This window comes from Lathyrus oleraceus, chromosome 6 (genome assembly GCF_024323335.1).
Source record: "Lathyrus oleraceus cultivar Zhongwan6 chromosome 6, CAAS_Psat_ZW6_1.0, whole genome shotgun sequence".
Classification (NCBI taxonomy): domain Eukaryota; kingdom Viridiplantae; phylum Streptophyta; class Magnoliopsida; order Fabales; family Fabaceae; genus Lathyrus; species Lathyrus oleraceus.
Genome location: NC_066584.1, coordinates 282824907 through 282839023, shown reverse-complemented (window position 1 = coordinate 282839023; position 14117 = coordinate 282824907).

The following is a 14117-nucleotide window of genomic DNA, read 5'->3' as shown; positions in this document are numbered from 1 at the left end:
TCTGGGAAGGTTGGGAGCTCACACTGAAGATGAAAAGCTGTGGATGTACTATTTTGAAGACAGTTTAACTGGAGCTTCTCGTGAATGGTATTCTCATTTGCCTCGTACTACCATCAAGAGCTGGAAAGACTTGGCAGAGGCTTTTGTCAAGCAATATCAATACAACTTGAATATGGCTCCAAATCGGACCTTGTTGCAAGGAATGTCTCAGACTGCCAAGGAAACCTTTAGAGAATATGCTCAGCGTTGGAGACTGATTGCTGCATCCGTCCAACCCCCTATGTCTGAAAGGAAGATGGCGGACATGTTCATAAACACTCTTCAAGGCAATTATATCGAGAGATTGGCTGCTTGCCCGTCAATCAGCTTTGCAGAGATAGTGATTGCTGGAGAAAGGATCGAGAGTCTGTTGAAGATGGGCCGAATTCAAGACAACAGTGCTTCCAACTCATCAGTTCCCAAGAAACCGTTTACTAGTAACGGTCAGCGAAGAAGAGAAGGTGAGACGAGCGTTGTATATGCCGGCAGAGGCAGGGGCAGAGGACGCCCTAATTATTATCAAGATCAAGTGGCCGCAGTCACTATTCCAACACCTGTTCCTCAACCGCAGTATCATCCGCAACAGCAACCCAGGTACAACAATCAACAAGAAGGAGGTAATCCGGGTCAGCAGAGACACTATCAACAACGTCCAAGGCAGGCGGACCGAGTCATTGAGCCAATCCCAATGCCTTATTCTGTATTACTTCCCAAGCTGATTGACATGAATCTGGTTACGTTGAGAACTCTGGCCCGACCGGTCAATCCCAACAATCTGCCTAGAGGTTATGATGTCAACGCCAGATGTGCTTTTCACTCCAACGCACCTAACCATACTACAGATAATTGCAAGGCTCTCCAGCTAAAGGTACAATATTTAAGAGATGCCCAGGCCATCAATTTTTCTCCGGTGCCTAATGTTATCCAAAACCCGATGCCAGCTCACGGCGGGCAGAGGATTAATGCTGTTGATAGTGGGGAAACTTTGAATTTGGTTTCTGATGTGACTAAAGTGAAGACTTCGCTATCGGTGGTCAAAGACCGACTCTTGAAAGGACGAATTTTCCCGGGCTGTGGGGAAGAGTGCAGAAATTGTCAAGACGCCGAGAACGGATGTGATAGTTTGAGAAGGGGTATTCAGCAACTGATAGATGAAGGTTGTCTTCAGTTCGATCAGACTCGTTCAGTGAAGAATGATGTGTCGACAGTAACGTTTTATTTCACTCCTGGAGAAATATATGTTCCCGAGAGACCCGCTACGACAACAATATATTTCCCAGAAAGTCCAGCACCAATTTACTCTGACAACCCTCAACCGACTTTGATTGGTCCGGTCACCATCACGGTACCAGGACCTGTTCCGTATGAGAAAGACAGTGCTATCCCGTGGCACTATGGGGATGATATCTACTGCCAGGGGCAGAAACTAAACGAAGAAGACATTGACATTGGTAGCTCCGCTGTAGACAATGTTGGAGGAATTGGTGGCTTCACTCCCAGTGGACACCTATTTGCACCATCAACATTGCGCACGAATGCTGAAGCTGAGGCAGCTGCCAAGGCTAAAGGAAAACAGGTATCCACCGAAGAGGTTACTACCGAGGAAGCTCCTCCTAAGACCGCATTCGAGAAGGAAGTGGATGAGTTTATGAGGATTATCAAGAAAAGTGACTACAAGGTAGTCGACCAGCTAAATCAGACACCCTCAAAGATCTCCATTCTCTCACTATTGATGTGCTCTGAGGCACACAGAGCAACCTTGTTGAAAGTACTGAATATGGCTTATGTTCCCCCAGAGATAACTGTTGACCAGCTGGAGGCGGTAGTTTCGAATGTACACACTAGCCATGCGCTAGGTTTCACCGATTATGACCTAACATCTGAGGGCAGGAATCACAACAAAGCCTTGCATATCACAATGGAATGCAAAGGGACGGTGCTTTCCCATGTTTTGGTTGATACAGGTTCTTCTCTGAATGTTCTCCCAAAGAAAGCCTTAATGAAGTTGGATTGCGATGACGCCACCCTGAGACCGAGTAATTTAGTTGTAAGGGCTTTTGATGGCTCTAAGCGAGCTGTTTGTGGCGAAGTTGAGTTGCCAGTTAAGATTGGACCGCAGGTATTCAAGAGTACCTTTTATGTGATGGATATCCAGCCTGCCTATAGTTGTCTGCTAGGTCGACCCTGGATTCATGCTGCCGGTGTTGTTACTTCTACTCTCCACCAGAAGCTCAAATATGGACTAGAAGGTCAGATCGTCACCGTCTGTGGTGAAGAGGATATTTTTGTTAGCCACCTGTCTACATTTAAGTATGTGGAGATGGATGGCGAGATGCATGAGATGCTGTGTCAGGGCTTCGAAGCCATAAACATCAGTGAGGTCGCGCTCGAAACTGTCTTTTCACCTGAGTCTGAGAAGGTCGGGACTTCTATCTCTTCATACAAGCAAGCTGTTGAAGTGGTTAAGGCTGGTAATGCCCAAGGCTGGGGCAAATTTATGGAGCCAATCATAAAATAAGACAAGTTTGGATTGGGGTATACTCCGGGGTCTCAGAAGAATGAAGCTGGTACTTTCTCCAGCGGGGGTTTGGTTTCTCCCCACACCGTCAATGCTGCAGATGAAGACAAGGCTGACAGCGACTGTGACTTAGATAGCTGGATTCGCCCGTGTGTCCCAGGAGAAAATCTCGACAATTGGTCGTCTGAAAAAGTCGTTCGGTTTACTCTACTGAAGGAGTAATTTTTATTGTTTTCCTTTTATCACATGCATAACAAAGTCTTACACTTTGACCAAGGTGTAATGACTCATCTGTAGGGCCATCCATTTAGTTACATTTCGCAATTATTTTCATCATCAATAAAGGACAGCTTTTGCAAACAATTTTGTGTTCTCTTTCTTTCAATTATTTTTACTTTTACAAAAACAGAAATATTTCTTTTTCATGTTTCTTTTTCGTTTTTATTTCCAAAAAAAACACCTCGTAAAACTAATCACCCGGATCTCACTGCTAATGACACTGCAATGGCCAAGTATGACTTCGACAATCCTATCTATTAAGCCGGAGAAGGGGTTGAGGAAGATTGTGAATTGCCTGAGGAGTTAGCCAGGTTGTTGAAACAGGAGGACCGAGCTATCACACCTTATCAGGGGGTGGTTGAGACCATCAACATTGGTACCGAAGACGACAAGAAAGAGATCAAGATCGGGGCCAGTCTACAGGCCGAGAGGAAAAGACCGTTGATAATGTACTTGATTGTGTTAGAAAGGTCATTGGGTTGTGTGCTCGGTCAGCATGACGAGTCAGGTCAAAAAGAGCATGCAATATACTACCTTAGCAAAAAGTTTACCGACTGTGAATAAAGATACTCACTGCTCGAGAAAACTTGCCGCGCTTTGGCATGGGCTGCTCGCCGACTAAGACATTATATGTTGACTCCGACGACTCTATTGATATCAAAGATGGATCAAGTCAAGTATATTTTTGAAAAGCCAACAGGGTTGCTAGGTGGCAAATGATGCTGACAGAGTATGACATCCAATACACTTCACAAAAAGTCATCAAAGGAAATGTCTTGTCAGACTATCTTGCTGCGCAACCGATTGATGATTACCAACCTATGAGGTTCGACTTTCCTGATGAGGACATCATGTTTCTCAAATCGAAAGATTACGAGGAACCACTCCCGGAGGAGGGGCCTGACCCTGAATCCAAATGGATTATGATGTTTGATGGGGCGATCAACGTCAATGGTCGCGGAGTTGATGCAGTGTTGATCACACCAGAGGGGGTTCATATGCCATTTTGTGCCAGAATAACTTTTCCCTGCACCAACAATGAAGCCGGACGAAGCAGAATGGGTCCGTTCTCGATACAATCAGCTAAGCCTAGTTGAGGAAAAGAGACTTACAACTATATGCCATGGCCAGCTATATCAGAGACGGACGAAGAGAGGGTTTGATCAGAAAGTGAGCCCTCGGGAGTATCGAGTCGGTGAATTGGTACTCAAAAGAATTCTTCCTCCCAACACCGATCACAGGGGCAAATGGACACCGAACAACGAGGGTCCATACGTGGTTAAAAGAGTTTTCTATGGCGGAGCTCTGATGCTAACAACCATGGATGGCGAAGACTTCCCGTCCCCTGTCAACTCAGACGCAGTTAAAAATACTTCGCATAAAATAGACCCGCTGGACAGTAAAAAGAATAGTCCAGGCAAAAAAGGGGCATCCCGACGAACCAAAAAAAAGAATGAAGAGGTTCGGGCAAAAATTAGGGATATAAAAAAAAATGTACACCCAGTGAGTCGAAAACCCGAAAGGGCGGCTCAGGCAAAAAAGGGTATCCTGGTGGATTGAAAACCGAAAAGGGCGGTCCACGCAAAAGTTAGGGAATAAGCGAATAACTGCGATCTGAGTTCATCCGTGTTATATCACCGTTTCATTCAATCCGGCAATCTTCGAAGGTTAAAGATCGACTAATCATCCGCTTCAGAAATCAAGATGAGCAGAGCGTCTTGAGGACATACGAGCCATAGCAGAGTCGAAACTCGGTGGGACCCCGTTTCCATATTGCGATTAGGATAGTTTCTCTTGTTCAATTTATAGCGATCGCCTCTTTCCAGGGATCAGCTTTCTGATGTACTCGCCTATTCCTGGCACAAATTTTTCGACCGACAAAAGTCGAATAATTCAGTTAAAAAGCCTCTTTACTTTTCATTTATCAGTTTGTTTGCAAAAGATGTCTGAATTCTTGAGGAAACATATTGCATCTGAATGTAATGGTGGCTTTTGCGGATGACTTGCGCAGGAAAACAATCAAAATTGCTTTGAATGTGCTTAATCCCGGACGGTGAATTCAAACCGAGTAATTCCCCAAGGCATACGTGTATTTTTTGGTTACAGGTCACAGGAACCGGATGCCAAGTCATGAATCCTCACCCCTAAGCGGTTGACAAAGCCTCTCCTCTGCAGAGCAGGTTCCCTAGTAGAGTTGACAATATCCAGACTGTATATCCCCAGCGGAGTCGACAGTGCCAGATTGTATCTTCCCAGCAACAGCGGAGTAGTCGCATACCCAACAGACAAGAGGGTGGTGTTCCTAGTGTTCATTTCGCCCCCAGCAGATTATTCTTTTTAACAGATTTGTTTTAATCCCCAACCTGAGGACGATTAGCAAGTTCATATCCCCAGCAAAGGTCGACTCCTACGACATTTCCCCAGGAAGTGCTTTCCTCACAGACTCTCCTCGCAGAGCCTCGCCAAGCAAAGTTTCCATAGTTGATACTTCCCCAGCAAGGTCAACTTTTCAAAAAAGGCCGATTTATTTTCGGTGGCTCCCCGGTCCCGGCAGACGGATCGTTCCCCACGGAGCATTCAAGGATTGATACAGCGATCCGCTCCCTGCCAGAGTTGCTTCCCCAAGCAGATTTCTTTTTTCTTTTGCACCATGCATAACATTTGCATTTGCATTTGCATGCATATCAAACATACACATAAGCTAATAAATAGGTTCTTCAAAGCAGACTGAAAAATTACTTTACAACCAAAGTCATGAGATTCGGCCAGAGGATCAAGTGTGTGTGTGACCCAGCATGAGGGTCATTTCAAAGATTCAGCCTGAGAATCATTTTCCAGAGATCCAGCCTGAGGGTCACTTCAAAGATTCAGCCAGAGAGTCGACTATGAGTGGTATTTCCCCAGCAAGCCAGCTGGAGGAATAAATTGACAGCTCAACAGAAAATCAACCTACAAGAGGATCCAGCCCGCGGATCGTATTTAAAAAATAAAGTCTAATCGAAGAGTCGTTATAACATGTTCTAGCCTGAAGAATATGTACGAAGCCCAAAAGTGGGATATTCTCGAAGCTGCATATCGAACATGAAGACTGTAAATTTCGAAAGAGGGTCAACCAGCGCATGCCCCAGATGCGAGATCCTGATGATGGGAATTTATCATCACAACAATCCAGATTTAGCCAGATGATCAAAGTCAGGTCTAGCCCGAAGACCGAAAAATAGATAGATTCAGCCAGAGAATTAAAGAAAATAGATTCAGCCAGAGAATCGAAACAATTCAGATCTAGCCAGAAGATCAAAATAGATTCAGCCAGAGAATCGAAACAAAGGAGATCTAGCCAGAAGATCGAAGAAGATCTAGCTAGAAGATCAAAGTCAGGTGTAGCCCGAAGACCGGAAATAGATTCAGCCAGAGAATTGAAACAATTCAGATCTAGCCAGAAGATCGAAGTAGATTCAGCCAAAGAATCAAAGAAAATAGATTCAGCCAGAGAATCGAAACAAAGGAGATCTAGCCAGAAGATCGAAGAAGATCTAGCCAGAAGATCGAAGAAGATCTAGCTAGAAGATTGAAACCGTATCCAGCCCGAGGATCAAAATTAACATCCAACTAGAGGACTAAATTGAGTATAGATTCAGCCAGAGGATCGAAACTCCAGATTAAGTCAGAAGACTGATTCAGATTTAGCCAGAGGATCGGAAGAGAAATAAACAACGCGGTGTATTTCAGCATTTTTGTGGTGTTCTCGGAGCGCAAATTTTCGGTCTGTCTTTGGTATTCAATCACAGCTCACCCTGTTTGTCTGATAAGATGTTCGCTTTCATCCTGCTCGGGTTAGCTAATGACTGAATAGGGGCAGCTATAACACCCCAAAATTTGCCCTCCTTATTCACGCATTCATTTTAAGGTCATTTAACATTAGATACATTGCATTTCATCATGTCAATCGGGATTAGCTCCAAGAAGCTTGAACATCATCCAGGACACTTTGTGGGTTCTATTTAGATGATCAGTCAACACAAGGGAAAGACTTGAGTTACTTCCAACAGGGGTCTATTCGTCAGTCAAAACGTTAATCTTGAAGGAGCAAAGGTTTGTTCATGAGCTGTCATGCTCGATAAGCGAAGCCCACGTGTTATGCAAACAAAAGAAAATTTAAATAAATAAATAAATAATAAAAATAAATAAATAAATAAAAGAAAAATCTCAGACTTGGACCTCTCTCATTTGATCCCACAAAGCCATGAAAATCAGGTTATAAAAGAGGGAGAACAGACAGAAAAAGGAAGAGAAGCAAAACACTCTGAGGTTTCCTTGGAACAAAACCCTGGATAAAACCTGGAGAGAAACCTAGACAAAGAGAGTGAGAATTAATCTGCAGCAACCTCCAGGCAACTCTGAAAGGTTCATTCTGACTCACACACTTTCAGCTCAAGCAAACCCTAACATTGGTTTGCAAATCCAGCCGTGCCATTTGATTTCAACCGATCTCTCCAATCAGGTTTGCCCTTATTCCCATTACCTTTGTGCTTTGAAGTTGAATGCTCTGAATGCATGAGGTATTATGGGTGAATTTGATACCCTTTTGATGCATGTCTTTGACAAGAGGTTTAGGCCTCCTACCCTTGGTTGCTTTTTGTGAGCTTTTTGTGAATTTTAATGGCATAATTCATGTGGTTACATTTTGATTTGGGGGCAACTCTTGATTACCCTATCCTGTTTGCTCTAACCTGTTTTGTGTTTGTTATGGCATTGTTTTCTCCTAATTCCGTCATATTACTCTAACCTGTTTGTTGAGTTTTTATGAGGGCTCTCATACTCTTGCAGGGATAGCTTGCCTGGTGTTCCACTTTTTTTGTGGGATACCACCTGGAGGTTTATTCCGATTACCTGTACTGACTCACTCTCTTTGATGGTGTTTAGCTTGGAAGGATCCCTGGGTTTCCTATTCCTCTAATTGCTGTTACTTCGGATCTTTATCCGCGTGGTACTTTTATATTTTTCCCGCATTTTACTGCTTTCCTAGCTGGAAGACCTCGATAGGAGGCAATGTTTTTGTGTGTTTATTTTTTTTTTACAGGTTCCTTCGTGATGGACTCCTTTTGCATGAGCATCCCTAACCCTACCAACTCATTGATTTTTCTTCTTCTAAGAACACGTTAACTCCTTCTACTACAGGCGAGTAAGTCTCCAAAGGTCGAGCATCCGGTAGATTGCGTAGTAACGTCGTTCGTCCAAAACCCAATCCATAACCCCGTAGTTAGCCAAACTACAGATTGCTCTGATTCTCATTCCAGATGAGATACGTAGGCATAAGACGCGATGTCTTAGCGAGCACAATTACCCTTAACCCGTAGGTAGCCGAGCTACGAAGACTCTGATTCTCATTTTCAGATGAGATACGTATGCAGTGGATGCGACATCCGTGCGAGTCATTTTCTTTTGACCCCTTTTTTTAGTAAATAACACATTAGATAAACCCACACCCTTTAGACAAGAACTACAAAAGTGGATCCCGTAGATCACTACGGATGCGTAGGGGTGCTAATACCTTCCCTTCGCATAATCGACTCCCGAACCCAAGATTTGGTTGCGAGACCCTGTCTTGTCCTTTCCTTTTTCCAGGTTTACTTCGAGCGTTTCCTTTCCCTCCTTTGGATAAATAATGCACGGTGACGACTCTCCTATCTTTCTTCGCCGGTTGTTTTTTTTCGCATTCCATTTTTCAGGTTGCGACACACCGGTATAAGGGTGAGAGAACAACAAGCTCGGGAAGAATGAATATCTAAGACTGGTATAAGGGTGAGAGATATCAATCAACCAAATCATCTGAGGAAGACCTAAAAGGTATATTTCAACTCAGGAAAATCTGACTCCACAGGGGACCAAAGTCATAATAGGGAGCAGAAGGAAGGAACACCAGGGATACCGGTTACTGGGCATATAATAGGTGACCAACCAAAGCGTGAATTGGGGAATATTCCCAAAACACTCATTATCCAAAAATGAGGGCTGAAAAAGCAAACTCAACTTACAGGATGGACAATCGATTCCGCAAAAGGAATACGAATCTTACTCGACTGGGGAAGAACAAAAGGCTTCGACCAAAGAGTGCATCAGATATATTATCTATTACCGTCAGAACATAGATAATATACTCGCATGGAAGATTATCCACAACCGGTTACTGGGTTAATAAAGGATAAATCGACCGAAAGAGAAAGGCATCGGGATACCAAAACTAGGTATATAATGAAGACCAATCAAGGGGAGCAACAAACATCACCGGCAAATGGTAAATGAAAGAGGACCCGCTGGGGATAAAATTGCTTAATCAAAGCAATTATCCAAAAGAAGGAGGGAATATCAATACCGAATATTGGATAATGATAATCGTCAAAGAGGGGATTACATCTACCGAATACTGGGTAGAAAACCACAGAAGAGTAACCGTCATCAACTAGGATGAACAACAAAGGTTAACTCTGCAAAGGGAGAATGAATCTTACTCAACTGGGGAAAAACAAAAGCTTCGACCAGAGAGTGCATGAGATATACTATCTATTACCGTCAGAACATAGATAGTATACTCGCATGGAAGATTATCCATAACCGGTTACTGGGTTAATAAAGGATAAATCAACCGAAAGAGAAAAAGGCATCGGGATACCAAAACGAGGTATATAATGATGACCAATTCAGGAGAGAAACAATCGTTACCAACAACAACAGGGTAGACGAAAGATGACTCACCGGGGATAAATTACGAGCGCAAGGCAATTATCCAGGAAAAAGAGGGAATATCAACATCGAATACTGGATGAAGATAACCATCAAGGAGGGGATTACACCTACCGGATACTAGGTAGGAAACCACAGAAGAGTAACCGTCATCAATTAGGATGAACAACAATGGTTAACTCTGCGAAGGGAGGAAAATAGGGTTTACAACTACCGGTATAAGGGTAGAAAACCACAAACTCCACTAGGGGAAGAAAGTAGGATTTACAACTACCGTTATAAAGGTAGAAAACCATAGAAATAGGACTTATAACTACCGGTATAAGGGTAGAAGGCCACAAACTCCACTGAGGACAAGGCGAATAATTACTAATTACTGAGCAATTATTCATTTACCACAGGGAAACATCAGAGACAGTCACAAGAGGCCAATTTAGGATCAAACCAAAAAGGCAAACTGAATCAAGACTCATCCTAATGAGGATATAACTCAATAGGGGAACCCATCCCAATATATGTGTTGGGAGGAGGCAAAAACAACCGTCGTCCACGAGGATATAACTCGTTGGGGAAATGGCAGGAAAGATAAACACTTTCTGCTTAAAGGGGCCAACTCTATATTGAGGGATCAGACACATACATCTGCTTGGGGAAATATACATATCACCAAATAGCAGGAGACAACAAACAACGATATATGGCAAAGAATGCAACATGAATATCTGAATGTTATAATTATGCATGTATATGCGTGATTTATGTTTGATGAATGCTGACCAACAGACATTTCTAACACACACAGGTCTAGGAATCAACCACCCGGTACTACATCTCAAGAGAAGAAAGCCAGGATCACCGGAGAATATCCAATCTGCCGGGGATCAGAGATAACAAAATCTCTGCATGGATGAATCATCAGTCTCAGCTGGGAAAAAAGAGTTCAGTGCACAGGCAAAAACTGCCACAAAAACAACTCTACTGGGAAATCCATCTGAGGGAGATAAGGGGAATTTGGTAATCCAACACCAAGTACCAAACTCACCAAGGAAAACACACCTGCTGAGGAGAAAAGATCGCTCTTCCGCTGAAGGGGTGAGTGGTGAACATCTTAACAAGCATACCACTCGGGGATGAACCATCACAGATAAAATCCATCACACCAACAACTCTACTAGGGATCAGAGATACCAGGAAACAACAATATCTCTGCAGGGGATAACATCATCATAGATAAGATCCAACACACCAACAACTCTACTGGGGATCTATCTGAGGAAATGAAAGAATCTTGGGGATCAACCACCAAATACCGAACCTTCCAAAGAGGACACATCTGCTGAGGAGGGAAGACCACTGCTCTGCTGAAGGGAGAGAGGAGGTGAATAACCTCAACAAGCACTCTGCTCGGGAGAAACCATAACACATATTCTGGGAGAAGAGGCTACAGTCATGCCAGGGATATGAACAAATATCTTACCCTGTTGGAAATCATGCCACCCTTGGGAGAGCACTGAGGATCCCTTAAGTATCCTTTCATCATTGTGAATGTTCACTTTGTTTAAAAAAACGTTATGAAAATTCATTTTTCAAAACAATGATATTTTCTCAATTAAAAGCATGAAAAACATTTGTTGAATAGAAACAAGTAAGAGTGCAAATAATTGGATAAAAGCTCAAATTTATTTGATGGAATGGTAGTCTGCAAATGGCAAGACCCCATAGATCTTTTACAAGTTTGAAATTGGTGATATATATTGGAAAAGGGCTACATTGAACATAATGACCATTTCTCCACCAATTCTGAATTCGATGTATTCGAAGCTTTGGTTGACGATGAATGAACAAGAATCTCTGATGGATGACAGTTGTAGAACACAGTCTTGTCAGGATGCAGTTACTTGCCAAATCCCTAATTTTTGCCTAGATTGCCCCAGGACGAGGTACTCAATCTAGCGGGATGCATATATTCAATTTTTATGTCTCTAACTTTTGCCTGGATCGCCCTTTCGGGTTTTCAATCCACCGAGACGCTCATTTTTGCCTAAGTCGCCCTTTCGGGTTTTCAACTTAGCGAGCTATTCTATTTTTATTTTTAGGCGAAGTATTTCTTGACTGCATCTGAATTCACAGGACGAGTGAAATCCTCCCCATCCATAGTTGTAAGTATCAAAGCACCGCCTGAAAAGGCTCTCTTAACAACATATGAACCTTCATAGTTTGGAGTCCACTTGCCCCTGGAATCGGGCACGAAAGACAAGACTTTCTTGAGCACGAGGTCACCTTCTCGGAACACACGACCATGACATATGGCAGTCAATCTCTTCTCTTCAATCAAATTCAGCTGGTCATAACGACTCTGAACCCATTCAGCATCAGTCAACTTGGCCTCCATCAAGACTCTCATTGATGGGATCTCCACCTCTACTGGGAGTATGGCCTCCATGCCATAAACAAGAGAGAAAGGGGTTGCCCTTGTTGAAGTGCGGACAGATGTACGATATCCATGCAAAGCAAATGGCAGCATCTCATGCGAATCTTTGTACGTAACAACCATCTTCTGGATAATCTTCTTGATATTCTTATTAGCAGCTTCAACAGCCCCATTCATCTTGGGTCTGTAAGGAGAAGAATTATCGTGTGCAATCTTGAACTCGTTACACAACTCTTTCATCATCTTGTTATTCAAGTTAGATCCATTATCAGTAATGATCTTATCCGGCACACCATCCCAGCATATGAGTTGATTCTTGATAAACTTCACAACTACCTGCCTGGTCACATTTGCATATGACGCTGCTTCAACCCATTTAGTGAAGTAATCAATTGCTACGAGAATAAACCTGTGTCCATTGGACGCTTTCGGCTCAATCATGCCAATCATGTCAATTCCCCAAATAGAGAAAGGCCATGGTGATGAAATCACATTCAGAAGTGTCGGGGGAATATGAATCTTATCCGCATAAATCTGACACTTATGGCATTTCTTCACGTATTTGCAGCAGTCAGACTCCATTGTCAGCCAATAGTAGCCTGCTCTCAACATCTTTCTAGCCATGGCATGTCCATTGGAATGAGTACCAAATGAACCCTCATGGACCTCAGTCATCAACAAGTCTGCTTCGTGTCTATCCACGCATCTGAGCAGAACCATGTCAAAATTTCTCTTATAAAGCACTTCGCCATTGAGGTAGAAACTACCTGACAATCTCCTCAAAGTCTTCCTATCTTTCACAGATGCCCCAGGCGGGGTAACCTGGTTCTGGAGGAAACACTTGATGTCATAATACCATGGCTTGTCATCTTTTACTTCTTCAACTACAAATACATGAGCTGGTCTATCCAAGCGCATCAGAGTGATATTTGGAACTTCATTCCAATACTTAACCACAATCATTGAAGCAAGTGTAGCAAGAGCATCTGCCATCCGATTCTCATCTCGAGGAATATGGTGGAAGTCAACCTCAGTAAAGAACGTCGAAATCCTCCTCGCATAATCTTTGTATTGAATAAGACCTGGCTGATTCGTTTCCCATTCACCCTTAATCTGATTGACAACGAGGGCCGAATCACCATATACATCAAGATGCTTGATCCTTAGGTCAATGCATTCCTCCAATCCCAAAATACAGGCTTCGTACTCAGCCATATTATTCGTGCATTTGAAAGTTAGCCTTACTATAAAAGGAATATGTGTGCCCTGAGGAGTAATAATCACTGCCCCAATACCATTTCCATACTGATTTATAGCGCCATCAAACACCATACTCCATCTGGAACCAGGATATGGTCCTTCATCGAGTGTAGGGTCATCACAATCTTTCATTTTCAAATACAGAATCTCCTCATCCGGGAAGTCGTACTGAACTGACTGGTAATCCTCAATCGGCTGGTGTGCCAAGTGGTCAGCCAAGATACTACCTTTAATAGCCTTCTGAGCTCGATACTCAATATCATACTCAGATAACAACATCTGTCAACGGGCAATCCTCCCGGTTAAAGCAGGCTTCTCAAAGATATACTTGATTGGATCCATTATGGATATCAACCAAGTTGTATGATTTATCATGTACTGGCGTAAACGCTTAGCGGCCCAAGCCAAAGCACAACATGTCTTCTCAAGCATTGAGTATCGAGACTCACAATCAGTGAACTTCTTACTCAGGTAGTAAATAGCATATTCTTTCTTCCCTGATTCATCTTGCTGACCAAGGACACAACCCATCGACTCTTCAAGCACCGTCAGATACATGATCAAAGGTCTTCCTTCTACAGGCGGAGACAGGATCGGAGGTTCAGACAGATGCTCTTTGATACTATCGAAAGCTTTCTGGCAATCCTCGGTCCAATCATGGGACTGATCTTTCCGGAGGAGCTTGAATATCAGCGCACATGTGGCAGTCAGGTGGGATATGAATCTGGAAATATAATTCAAGCGGCCAAGAAAACCTCGGACTTGCTTCTCAGTTTTTGGCGTAGGCATCTCTTGTATTGCTTTGACCTTTGCCGGATCAACCTCAATACCTCTTTCACTGACAATAAA